Genomic DNA, 14,805 nt, shown 5'->3' on the forward strand with positions numbered 1-14,805 from the left:
GCAACACAGAAACTATTCCTGGTTCTCAGGAATAAAGGAGAAGCAAAAGCCATAACAAAGGTTACAGAAATAGAAATGCACGGGACAAAATGAAAGGTAGCATTCTGGTTTGTAATAGAGACTTCTAGTTGTCTCCCAGTATGGTCTCCACTTTTATAGTAATTGAACCCTGAGTTACAACTTGGCACTGAGCATAAAGATAGTTTCCAGTCTCCCTTACAGCGAAGCATGGCTGTATGACTGAGTTCTAGCATGGAATGTGAGTAGAAGTGACTGGTGCATCTTCCAGTGAGCACGCTGTTACTGGAATGCGGCTGTGGTGGTGGATCTGGGAACATGATGGATCTTGGAACTCCCCGGGAACAGTGGAGCAATAGGAAAAAGGAACACTGATCTCTACTACCATAGAGCAGGCACAGGGCTGGCTGAACACAGCTGTGCAGTCATACGGTACACGAGCCCAGCAGCACCATACCCAGGGACAGCAGTGTGAATCAGCCCCTAGCATGGTGCAGTGCACATCCTGTGCAACTGCACAGTAGCCAGCAGCCCAGAGCCACCTGCACAGGTAGACTAGACAGGAGGAGTACATAAGTCTCGAGAAGCTTCCACCTGGATTGTTCCAACTATTATGCTGGCTTACAGCCTCTGAATCTTTATTACAAGTAACACAAGCTTCTCAATTAGGGATAGGTTGTAGTGTCCTTTAGCAAAGAAAGGAAGTCAACAGAATGGCAGCCAAGGGACCAGGTGAATTTAATATTGCTTGAGTGAATGCTAGGCCCAAAGTTCTATGGTGAGAGCTGGTAGAGTCTAAATAGAGGACAGTTCCTGTCCTCCAGGAACTTAAAGTCTGGTGGAGAAAACACATTCATAAGCAGCAATAGCTTTAGATAAAATAGCCTTCAAGGAATTTATAATTTAGTGAAGAAAAATATATTTATACTAATAGCATTAATATGCAGGGGTGAGGTGCAGCTCTGGGGCAGCAAACTCGTAGAAAAGGCATTTATAGCAATAATGTTAATGGGCAGTGACCAAGAGGATGCCAGAGGCGCTCTGCATACGGTGCAGCCCAGACCCGCTAGCCTCAAGTAGCCAGATCACAGCATTCATCACTTTCCCCTTAAGATATCCTGAAGTTATGAGATACACCGTGCTAATTCTCTATTGCAGTGCCCTTAGACATCTGGCTTTCTGCAACACATAAGCAGTTTGCCTAGTGTGGTTTAAAGACTTTTTTTCAGCAAAGAAAAAGAAAAATCAATATTTTTTTATTGGCGCACAAAAATGAAAACCTACTTGGCCTCAGAGGAACAGAACATCTCATTTATTTTACAATGTTTTCTAAATATTACTCCAGAGAGGCTTATATTTATTGAGACTCCTGAATATGACCTTTAAAATACTTACATTGTGTTGGGGGCTTTGTTCTAAACAGACTATGATAACAAATAATATCCTGTAAAAGGAAATGCATTTGCAGAATAATTGTGTGTAGCGCTATGTGTGGGTGGGGATCAGCCGAAAATTCTGCAAATCTTTTCTTAATATTAGGACTGTTCTCATTGCTGTAGCAATTTGCTATTTAAATCTACTATGGGTATTTATTGGGGCTCTATTCTGAGCAGTACTTGGCGGAGAACTGGAGCGATGTGGTTCATAAAATGAACTCTGCATCCTCATACAGTTGGCCACTATCCAAAAGGAGAGAGAGAGACACACACATAAATCACCAATACAGAGAGCTAAGCAGGGGCCCAAAGGGGTGTGAACATGTAGGAGAGGAAAAGATTAGTTCCTACTGGCTGCAGCTTGAATCTATTGGAATAATGGATATTAAAAGTGTTGGAAACATTCCAATGCACACAGTTAGAAGTGACTTTGGGGCTGGAGCAGGTGTAGAAGAGGGGCTTAGCGCAAACCAATACAGCTAACACCAGGAGCACATAGAGCTGAAGCAACGGGCACGTGCTGGGCCGTGTAGGATGGAAGAGCCAGGCTGGAAGAGATGTCGTATGGACTCCTGCTCAGAGGACACGCATGCTCTTTATTTATCAGGCGGACAAAGGTCGTCAGAGATTTTTTAACATGGTGGGGATGATTGATTCCATCTATGCTTTCTTCATCATGGGAGAGACTGGAAGATTCGAATAATGAAGGCTGGAAACCAATTAGGAACTTGCTGCCTTCTAGCAAGGAGCAAGTCCCGAGAAGCCAAAATCGAAAAAATGGGAGTGAAAAAGTAAAGACAAACAAGAGATCTGAGATGTTGAAAAAGGAGCTTCAGAGTTGGTGCCTGGGGGAGGCATGGAGGAGGAAAAGGTACATCTCAGAATCTGGAAGCATAATCCTCCAGAATAATCCTCAGAATCTGAAAGCATCTACGTTATAAATATGACCTTATCATTGAACAGAAGAAGAAAATACAGAAGACATGCTCTAGATTTCCCCCAAAGATACACGCTCATGGAATCCTATGTACCAGTTGATGGCCAATCTGTTCTATTCCCCTCGCCTTGCAGTCATCACTGATGGATCGCTTCCTCTCATAACTCACAGTTTGTTGGCTTGACCTTCAAAATATATCCAGAATACAAACATTTCATATCTCCGCCGTGGATACCATTCTGGGTCTGGTCACCGTGTTCTTTTTGCCTGCGTCATTGTGTCAAACTTATTCTTTCCCCCAAGGCAACCATGGCTCTCTTTAGGCTGCTCTTTGCATAACAGTCAGTTACCTCTAAAACAAAAGTAAAATCAAATTCTACACCCGAAACTATTACCATATATGTTAACTAACTAGAACTCAAATTAAAAATTTGAAAAAGAAACCCCAAAAGTAAAATCCTGTTATTCCACTTCTCAAAACCTAGTAATTCCCCGCTTTGCTCAGAGTAAGAGCTCAAGTTCTACCTCCAGCCTAGAAGTCTGCATAATCTTTTGCCCTGTGCCCACAGCCACAATCGCTTTCTACCTCATGTTTTGCTACTTGGCTCCAGCCACACTTGACACCTTGCTGTTCCTGGAGAATGCCATCCACGCTTCTGCCTCAGGGCCTTTGCATTTGACATGAACCATTCCATTCCCTTCATGTTTTTGCTTGCAATGTCATTTTATCAGAGAAGCCATCCCCGACTCCTCTGTGAACGGCAACCCTCTTCCCCCCACGGCACTCTATATCCACTATACTCCAACTTAATTTTTTCTTAACACTCAGCAAAATACATATCTAGATAGTTTGTGTCTCCTCCATAGAAGGTAAACTCAAGGAGGGAAGACTTCTTGGTCTTTTTGCTTTCGTTCATTGCTGCATTTCCAACACCAAGAACAGTGTGGCACCGAGTAGGCACTGGAATATTTATTGAATGAGCGAATGAATGAGTTCAGTCGGCAAAAGACTGGATTCCGTAAGTGTGTACTGGGTGCTCCTTATATCGGCACCTACCTCCAACATAGCATCTGATGTGTAGAGACAAGCGGCTTGTTAGGAAGACCTGGTAAACTGCTTCTAAGTTGTAACTGGTGAACAAAGCCTCATCACCACAACACCTTAGTAACCATGCCAGTCAACAGTATGCTAGCAAACTAAAAAACTTTGTGCTGGGGGTTAGGTTAACAAGTGATCTTGGCATCATTTTTCTTAAAGATTTTATTTATCTGAGAGAGAGAGAGCATGAGCAGGGGGGAGCATGAGCGGAGGGGAGCACAAGCAAAGGGGAGTGGCAGAGGGAGAGGGAGAAGAAGATTCCCCACTGAGCAGGGAGCCTGATGGGAGCTCGATCCCAGGACCCCGGGATCATGACCTGGGCCGAAGGCAGACCTTACCTGTGCTCAAGGCATGAAAGATGAAAAGTTGTTTCTGCCCTTAAGGGGCTTACAATTTGTTAAAAAAAAAAAAAAAAAAAGGACAAGTAAAACTGCAATTAAAAATGTATGTGCCAAGGAGTGCCTGCCTGGCTCAGTAGGTGCCTTGAGCAACTCTTGACCTCGGGGTTGTGGGTTCAAACCCCATGTTGGTTGATGACTTAAAAATAAAATCTTTAAAAAAAATGTGTATGCCAACTGCTTTGTGAGCAGACCAAGGGAGCACCGAAGAGGGACAACTAATCCACGGGGAGAGCCCACAGAGGAGGCTGGGCTGGAGCTGAGTCTTGAAGGATTACATAGATTTCATTTAAGGGGCAAAGGCATGCCGCTCTGGAGGAGCTCGGGGTAGGAAACTTCGAGGAGTTCTGCGTGGCTCGAACACAAGCTATCTTCTGAGAGGTGATGAAAGATGAGGCTGGAGATATAGGGGAGCCAGGGTTATGCAGGAGACAGAGAACAGATGTTTGCCAGTCACTCTGATAGGGACACATCGTGATAGAACGGGCATTTGTAGGGAGGAGAGGGCTGGACAATGCTGATAGGTCCCATATGAAGGTTTACTTTTAATTCAGATGCTGTTTAATAACATTTTTTTTTTCAAAAAAGCTCTCAAGTATTGAAGGTTAAGTTTAAGAATAAACAAGATTGGGGCTCTAATCACACATTAACTGGGATTAGATTAATTGAATTAAAAAGTTAATTATAGACAGGAAGTCATAAACTTCTGTTTTATTCATGTCAGGCAAAGTTCATGGTAAAATTGGTGACTTGTAAAATTAAAAAAACATTTTTTCCTGCTTAACAGTTCATATTTTTTTATTCTTTACTCCTGTGTAAAGGAACTAAATCATCTTTAAATGGATTTTTTTTTTATTTTAGAGAGTGTGTGCTCAAGTGGGGGGAGGGGCAGAGGGAGAGGGAGAGAGAGAATCCCAAGCAGACTCCCTGGGCCGTACAGAGCCAGAGGTGAGTCTCGATCTCCCGACCCTGAGATCATGACCTGAGCCAAAATCTCCCGACCCTGAGATCATGACCTGAGCCAAAATCAGAAGTCAGCCACTTAACGGACTGAGCCACCCGGGCGCCCCATAAAGGCACTTAAATCATCTTGCCAGCTCCGTAAGGCCCTCCTGTTGGCAGAGGGCAAGCAGCCTTGAACCACAATTACAAGATCCCTAGAGAATTCCCAGCCTTTGGAGCAGGGCCAGCAATCTCTCATCTGACCTACCAACTGACTGATGGTAATCACTCTGACATTTACACTCTTTGAACCGTAAGAGGCACAGTGACTAAACTTTGGCATGTGAATGCATCCCAGGGCCTTCAGCTCTCCGACATCCTCATCCTCTGCTTAGCTTCTTGCTAGAAAACTCACCGATGTCGGCTGAGCACCCGCCTGCTCTCATTGGCCACAGAGAGGTCAACCACTGATGCTCCTTCTTCCTGAGGATATTGGGTAGGATATTTTCAAAAGTTGACATGTTAATTTGACAACAAAATTATGAGTTTTTGACGAGGTGGGAAAAAAGCTAAACAGGAAAAAGAGTGATGACGGATGAGAATACAGAACAGTTTTCACTGAAGGAGCGAGACTAGAATCAGGATTATCTGCAGGGCAGCTACAAAGTTCTACCTTGGAATTTTGGCCCGACTGAGCTCCAACTTTCCCACGAATTCCTTCCTAAAACTAGAAATCCTCACGCTGAAAGTCAGGAGGTAGAAAAGCTGGCTACTCTGACCAATATATTCAGTCTCCGCAGTTTACTGTCAAGCCAAAACTGGATCGGTATGCAACTGGCTGCCAACCATGACTCGGGGACCCAGGCTCCTTCTAGCTCAGGGCTGTGCCACGTATCACATATGGCTTTCCCAGGTCCATGTGCCCGTCTGTCTCTGTCAAGCTCACTGAGCCATGGAGAAACACAGATTCACATGTGGGATGTTTTTATGGGCCAGATGTGGCAATGACATTCACTGGTCTTCCATCAGTCACATAGAGCAAATTGTGAAGGACGCTGGTGCCCAAAGAGAAGAGGAAACAAGTTGGTGAAGAACTTTCTTATTTCTCAAAGGAAAATTTGCTTTCACTCAAAGGTTCCTATTTACAAAGGGTCCCCATTTTTATTTTTAAAACATATTTTTAAGTCCACTCTATAATTTCATATATTTGTAATCACGTAATTTTTTTTTACTGATATCATTTTCAGATCTATGCATAGAGATTATTATTATCATTTAAAAATAGTGATATCATACTTCGTGGAACTGATTACTGACATCATTTACCCTTTTTGGATACTAATCTGTTTCTAGGTTTTTCCTTTTCCACCACTATAAGTAAGGCTGCAGTGAGCAACTTCTAGCAGATAATATTTTCGACAGTTCCACTGTTTTCTTATAATTAATACAGTTGCATTATTGTAAAAATGATTCTGAAGTGAACACATTTCAGCAGATAGTTTTTGCTTCTATTGAACTCTTTCTTTAGAATAAATATTGATTCATTGCATTACTGGGTTCAATGGTGTGAATGTTTTTATAATTCTGGATGCAGTTTTTCATCAGGTTACTTTTCCAGAAGTTTATACTAATATTCAGCACTGTTAACATTACTGTTTTATTCTGGCCTCACCAGTATTTATAAAATGTTTTCTGAAACTATTTAATAGGCATTCAATGGTACTTCAGAACTGTCTTCCTACTGATTCCTGAGATGCACATTTTTGTGTCTGTGGAATTCATGACGTTTTCTTGATACATCTGAAAGAGCTGTTTATCTGGTAGAGATATTTACCTTTTGTCTATTCGTTTTAACTGCAATTTCTTTTCCTCTCCATTGTGTCTTGTGATTATAGGTTTCCCACACCCCCTCCCCAGGGAACACAAGTACTTGAGTGGATACAAACTTTACATTTTCCTTTGTGATGTTTCTATTATTTGAAACTGTAGAAATCCGTATAGAGTAGTATCTATTTGGGGTTTTGTGTTTTATTCCATTAGTCTGCATGTTTATTTTTGTGGCAATTCAGCACAGTAGTAGTTGAAAGATATTCAGAGATGGGGGATGGGGTGTAGGATGAAGGAAGAAATCGACTGCTAAATTTTCTGCATGCAATTTTCTTATTGGGTTGATTTAAATCTCTCAAAGAACAGAGGAGTGTGTAGGGGTGTCTATGTGTCCTGTGGCAGGAAAAAGGGGAGGTCAGGAAAGACAAAAGGAAGAAGTGATGAGAAATTGTGGGGTTTGGGATAGATGGAGAAGCTGGTAGATTGTTTGGGGTTCATGCAACTGTGATTGTACATTTCTGTATTGGCCTTATGGATTCCAAGCAGCTTCTGAATGGTCAGACTTGACAGATCACAAATTTGTATTTGATTATTTAAATCTGATTTAAACAAGGTTTCAAAATGAGTCATTCACGGCAATGAACTAAATTCAAGTTCTCATATTTTTTCTAAAACAAATCAAGCCAACAACCTAGAGAGGTATTAAAATTAATATGCAAAAATGCTATCAAGATGGTAGCTGTGTGGTGTTTAACAAAATCATTTTGTTTTTCAGGAAAACATGGAATAAATGACTTTTAAAATAAACACTGCAAAAATTGTGTGCAGAATTCGTATGTTCTTATGCTGAAAGACAAAAAAGGATTACTTCAAGTGAAAAGAAATTTATAGTTCAGTTATGAGGCTGCATTGTAAAGCAGAATTACAGCTGCTTGAGAGCTATTTACATTTATAATGAAGGGAATTCAGAAGTAAAGCATTGTGGACTTGATCTGCCCAATGTTGTGATCATTCTTAACACTCTCCAGATTTCTTGATAATATAAAACTTGATTGCAGCAGAATTATGGGAAGTATATGGAATCTGGACAGAATCCAGAATCTAGTAGTGTCTGGGGGGAAAAATCCTTTCGTATGGTGAATAGATAGAGGCATGATACAAACAAACCTTCGTCTATTTATTCTAGTTCATGGTCTGGTCATATCCCCTGCCAAAGCTTTTCTGGGAAGCTGTAAGGAGAAAATGATTTGTTGGCCTAGCTTCTGACTTGACTTCATGCCTCTCTGTGGGGGATCACTTTACATTTCCTTAATTGCTGGGACAGCTTGTGTGGTTGGCAGTTGTTTGAATTGAGAAATGGATTTTAATGAACTAGGGTTTCTTTTGCTCAGCCGGAACTGAAGTAGTCATAGACTAAATTAACAGCCATGGTCAAAGCTAAGATGACAGCTGTGTCACAGGAAAGGAAAGGTAAGGTTTTATGCTACTATATTAGGATCATGCTCTTAAAATAATGGGTTTTGCAAGTTCACACTTTTGAGTTAGATTGCTGGGTTGTTGCTTTTTTTTTTTTTTTTTTTTAAAGGTACTAGAAGGCTCCTGCAAGGTAGTTTTAGAAATGTCAGATGTCAGCACAAGGAAAGCAACCTGGTTGAAAGTCATTCATTTTTAATCAGATAATAATTTATATTCGTCTTGTGATTTAGAGTACATGGTCTTAGTTTTTTCTTCATCATGGCCAAATGCGATAGGTCATGAACATTCCTATTAAACATTTAAGGATTCAAATGCAGATAAAGTTTAAGTCATACGGACCAACAGAAAAGATTGGGATTATACTCCCTAATCGTTAATTGAACATGTGACATAGCTTCTACTACTTCTGTGTACTTTGCAAACATTTCTTTAGGCCATTTGAAAACACTTTTTTGTACTGAGATAAAATTGGCCTATACATAATAATCACGTAATAATTCAGTATTTGTATACATTACGTAGTGATTACCACAATAAGCCTAGTTACCATCCATGACCATACAAGGGACCTTAATCACCCATTTCACCTGCCCCCAACTCCCTTCCCTTCTCATAATCACCAATCTGTTCTCTGCGAGTTTTGGTTTTTTGTTTGTTTTGTTTGTTCATTTGTTTGTTTTTTAGATTCCACATATAAGTGAAATCATACAGTATTCGTCTTTCTCTGACTTATTTCACTTAGTGTAATACCCTCTAGGTCCATCCATGCTGTCATGATGGCAAGATTTCCTTCTTTTTTATAGTGGAGTAATATTCTGCATACACACATGCGCGCACACACACACACACACACACACACACACACCCTCTTTACCATTCATCTATGGATGAACACTTAGGTTGTTTCCATGTCTTGGCTATTTGTACATCATACTGCAATCTACACGGGGGGCAAATATCTTTTCAAATTAGTGTTTCCTTTTTATTTGAATAAATACCCAGAGGTGGACTTGCTGCATCATATGTCAGTCTTATTGTTAGTCTTTTGAGGAACTTTTATACTGTTTTCCACAGTGGCCGCACCAGTTTACTCTCCCACCAGCAGTGGGCGGGCATTCTTCTTTCTCCACATCCTCGCCAACACTTGGTGTTTCTTGTCTTTTGGATTTTAGCCATTCTGACAGGTATGAGGTGATAACTCATTGTGATTTTAATTTGTATTTTCCTGATGATGAGTGATGTGAAGGGTCTTTTCATGTGCCTCCGGGCCATCTGGATGTCTGCTTTGCAAATGTGCGTATTTAGATCTGCCCATTTTTTTAATCGGTTTTATTTTGTTTTTATTTTTCCTGTTTAGTTGTTTGCTTCTTAATATATTTTGGATAGTAACCCTTTAATGGCTGTATGGTTTGCAGATATTCCCCCCATTCGGTAGGTTGCCTTTTCCTTTCTTGATGGTTTTCCTCACTGTGCAGAAGCTTTTTAGTTTGAGACATTCTCAATAGTTTACTTTTGCTTTTGTTACCCCTGCTTTTGGAGTCAGTTCCAAAAGTTCGATAGCAAGACTGATGTCAAGGAGCTTACCACCCGTGCTTTCTTCTAGGTGTTTTATGTTCTCAGGTCTTACATTCCAGTCTTTAATCCGTTTGTGTATGGTCTAAGACAGTGGCCTGGTTTCATTCTTTTACATGTGGATGTCCAGTTTTCCCAGCCCCACTTATTGAAGAGATTATCCTTTCCCCATTATATTTTCTTGGCTCCTTTGTCAAAAATTAATTGACCATTTATGTGTGGGTTTATTCCTGGGCTCTCTATTTTGTCCACTGCTGGTGGGAGTTTAGATTGGTAACCTCTTTGTAAAACTGGCAGTATTTTCTAAAGGCTCCTGACTCTGTACTCAAGAGAAATGAATGTCTGTATCTACCAAAAAATACATACAGCAACGTTTCCAGCAACTTCATTTATGGGAGTCTAAGACTGGAAACAACCCAGTATCCATTAACAGGAATGGATGAATAAATAGTGATATATTCATAGAATATAAAATTCGACCTAGCAATATCATGGACTGAATTACTGCTACCCACAGCATGGATGATACTTGTAGACATTATGTTGAGTTTAATGAGTCAGGCACAAAAGAATAAATAGAGTATGATCCTATTTATATGAAGTTCGAGAACAGACAACGCCACTCATGATGGAAGGTTTCAGAATCATGGTTGGCACTTTTGGGGGTGGAGGACTGGCTCAGGAGAGCATGCGAAAGCCTCTAGCATGCTGGAAATGTTTTATATGTTGATCTGGGGGATGGTTGAATAAATATAAATATATGTAACCCTTCACTGAGTTGTACACTCAACATTCTTTCCTCAATGTATTCAGACCTCAATGAAAAGTAGAAATATGTGCTCTGGTTTATTCCATAATTCTAGAATAAAGTCAACCAGTCAAGTTGAGCAATGGCAAAAAGAATGAAGGAAGAGAAGACCTATAAGTCACATTACAGCTCTCTTCAAACAGTTGAAAAGATGTTATTTGAAAAAGAGATTTGCCTTATTTTATATTTTTTTAAAGAAAGGACGCAGGGAGAGGAAGAGGGAGAGGGAGAAAGAGAGTCTTAAGCAGATTCCATACCCAGCACAGAGCTGACTCTGGGCTCGATCTCACAACCCTGAGATCGTGACCTGAACTGAAACCAAGAGTTGGTGGCTTAACAGACTGAGCCACCCACGTGCCCCTTATTTTATATGGTTTTGATTGAAGGACCAATAAGAAGAGTTAAATGCAAGAATATTTATTTGAATAGAATGGGGTTTTGTTTTGTTGTTTTTTGTTAAGGCGATAGAAGCTTATTGGATACACTGCAAGGCCTCGGAGGGCCGCAGAGCTGAGGAGAGGCTGTCTGCCCAATAGATCGTTGAACAGCTACCTAGTTCAGCCTCCCTAGTTTGCATCTGCCTGTGCAGTGTCATGTTGCCGTTCCTCCGTTACAGAAGTGGAGTCTTTTTACCCACCATCCCCCCGACCCCAACCCGTTGCATCTGGTCCAGCCTATTAGCTTTGACCAGAAAAACGTGGCAGAAGTGATGTTGTATGAGGTCCAGGTCGGAGGTCACAAGAGGCCCTGCAGTTCTGCCTTCATTCCTTTGGAACACTCCCCTGAGACATATGATGAAGTCACTCTAACGTGGAGGAGGACAAGAAGCTCTGTGGGAGACAATCAAAGCCCTCCCGGCCACAGGCAGCACCACCTGTTGGTCAGGTGAGCGGCGCCATCTTGGATCTTCCGCTCAGACGATCCTCCAGTTGAAAGCAGTGACGTAATTGCGCCCAGGAAAACCTGGTAGGAATAAAATTCCACAGAGATAAAAATCAGTTAGCTCTGGGCTCACCTTGCCAAGTAATCTTCTAATTTTTTGAGGATTTTCAATTAGGGACCCGTAAGCGTATCTAAAACCACTCCCAGTTTATACACAGGTTTCCTATGTTAGATCAGAAGATCAAAATAAATTAAAAGATAATAATGTAAACAATACACATTTCATAGGTAAATGCTTGGGCATGACGATAGCAGAAAATATAATGAGATCAGTTGCTTCCCCCCCCCCCCGCCCCCATGCAAGCTCTCCATGAACGTGATAGCTACCTTCAAATGTAGCGTATTCGGAGGTATTGTATTTGTGACTCAAAATGTGCAGTGCTTCTATCAGTGATAGGGTTTTCTAAAATGGTAACCAACTCCTGACAAAATTCCAAAACAAATATGGTAATTGCTGTTCTAGAATATTCAGTGTATAAAAGTATGCAAAAACATAATTTGTTTTCATGTAAATCCAAGTTAAGTTCTAAGCTCGGATAGTTATCAATGGGTTTTCATCACATGAAAGTCACACGAAACATAGGACCATAGGCAGGACTCTCCCTGAATTGGAGGAGTCCCGGCCTCCGGGATTCCTACCAATCAGATGTCGGCAGGGTTCCCCAATCCCATGCCAATTTAAGCTGTCCCCCCTCCATGTCCCCCACAAAGCTTGGAGTTTTTGCTGAGAGCCATGAGTAGAATATTCTTTTCTTCATTATTGAGCATTTTGCCTTCAAACCCGTGATGAGAAATTACATCTGATTTCTGCACACGATAACTAAAGAACAAAAGTCATCTTTTTCTAGTATGAAACTGTTGAAAACTTAAAATAAAACTTTACATAGGAGTTGAACGAGATGACTTTAAGGTGCTTTCCAGCTCTGAAATTTTAACAGATATTACATTTTAAATACATCACTATGACATAAATCACATTAGATGAAAACTATGGATTTATTCTTATATGTGAGCGAAGGGATAGTCTAAATGATTGACTTTTTTATTCTTTAAAAATTTGCATTTAAATGATCATATGTGCTCATTATAATAAAATTGTTACAATTTAGACAAATAGGAAGATAAATTATATGAAATAACAGAAGCAAATCAACCAAAGAGAGTTAATATTAATGTTTTTAGTTAATTTTCTTCCAGGTTTCTTGCCATGTGTAGTTTTGTATTTAGGGCTTTAAAAATATTCCGTAAACTTTGTCTTTTAAATTGACATTATGAGCAGCTCTCTTATTATTTCAAATAAGTGGTAGTCTTAAATTTTTACAAACATCATAACATGAAAATATGTGATGACAGAGAGAGCTAGTTATTTTTCAATATATTTTCATGCCCCCTCCTCCACTCTCCAAAACTCCAAAGTAAAGGAACTCTAGACTTGCAGCTCTGCACATGACAATCTGGACCGGGGTTGGCATAGGCCAAATTCAGCCTGTTGTCTGTTTTCATATGTCCCAAAAGCTAAGAATGTTGTTATAGTTGCGAGTGTGTATTAGTCGGGGTTCTCCAGAGAAGCATCTATATATGAGTTGGCTCACATGATTATGGAGGCTGAGAAGCCCCACCGTCTGCCACCTGCAACTTGGAAACCAGCAAAGCTGGTAGCAGAATTCAGTCTGAGTTCAAAGGCCTGAGAACCAGGAGCTCTGGTGTTTCAGGACAGGAAAATATGGAGTTCCAACTCAAGAAGGGAGAGAAGGAATTTGCCCTTCCTTTGCCTGTTGTTCCATTTGGGCCACTAAGTTTAGATGATGTTCGCCCACATCTTCTTTACTCAGTCTACTGGATCAAATGCTAATCTCTTTTACAAACACCCTCACAGACACGCCCAGAAGTAATGTTTCACCAGCAATCTGGGCATCACTCAGCCCAGTCAGTCCAGCTGACATGTAAAACTAACCATCACAAAGGAATTGTTAAGAAGAGGAGGAGGAGAAGGGGAAGAGGAAGAAGAGGAGGAGGAGGAAGAGGAGGAGGAAGAAGAGGGGGAGAAAGAAGGAGAACAGGAGGAGGAGAGGGGGAGGAGAAGGAGGGGGGAGGGAGAGGAAGGGGAGGAAGAAAATGCAATGGAGATGTCACGTGGTTAAAATATTTACTACCTGGGGCGCCTGGGTGGCTCAGTCATTGAGCGTCTGCCTTTGGCTCAGGGCGTGATCCCGCCGTTCTGGGATCGAGCCCCACGTCAGGCTCCTCTGCTGGGAGCCTGCTTCTTCCTCTCCCACTCCCCCTGCTTGTCTCTCTCTCACTGGCTGTCTCTGTGTCAAATAAATAAATAAAATCTTTAAAAAAATATATTTACCTGCCCTTTACAGAAAAATGTTTGCTGATCCTTAATATAGAACATAAACAACATTTCTGAGCCTCCCTTGCAGCTAGCTCAGTGGGTCCATGTGCCTAGCTCAGGCCCATGTACCTGGGCTACCTCTCTGCTATGTAGGAAGGGGCATACTTCCCTCACCGTCCTTTCTCCTGCGTCCGCACATGAGTGTGATAGTGAGCCATGTAGAGGAAAGGAGCCCTCTAGGGATGGAGGAGTAAGAATGAAAAAGCCAAAATCTCTAGGTGACCTTGTTGCACAGTAATTGTATCGGCCCTAGATCACTACAGGTCGTTACCTACAGAGAAATAAATGTTTATTTCATTCAAACCACTGTTATTTGGCATGTCTGTAACACCCCAATTGCAGATGCCCTAGATTGTATGCAGTATTAGCGTGGACATCCCTAAGACAGAAAATAGGCTTTCAAGTATACTATTTCCCAATTTTATTATCGTTAAAAACTTTGTTTTTAAGGACTTTTTTGGGGGCACCTGGGTGGCTCAGTTGGTTAAGCGTCTGCCTTTGGCGCAGGTCGTGGTCTGTCCTGGTCTGTCCTGGTCCAGGGGTCCTGGGATAGAGGCTCCCTCCTCCCCTTCGGGCTCCCTGCTCAGCGGGGAGTCTGCTTCTCCCTCTCCCTCTGTCCCCCCACTCATGTTCTCGCTCTCTCACTTACTCTCTCAAATAAATAAATAAAATCTTTAAAAATAATAATAATAAAAAGACTTTTTTTAAAAAGAAGATTCTTCTAGGCTTATTTTTGCAGAAATTTTAAAAAATCATATATCCTCTTGTGCATACATAAGAATGCACGAAGAAACATAAGCTTAGTTAGACATAAGTTAGAACTAAAACTTCTTCAGCTTATAGTGCAATTCCTCTAACTGATTTTTGACACAAGATCATCAAAGTTTGTGTTTTCCACACAATACCGTCTTCGGTGAGAACAAGGGTGTTATCAATGCAGCATTGCTTAAAT

This window comes from Ursus americanus, chromosome 31, assembly GCF_024610735.1.
Source record: "Ursus americanus isolate L20-20 chromosome 31, mUrsAme1.1.p, whole genome shotgun sequence".
Taxonomy (NCBI): domain Eukaryota; kingdom Metazoa; phylum Chordata; class Mammalia; order Carnivora; family Ursidae; genus Ursus; species Ursus americanus.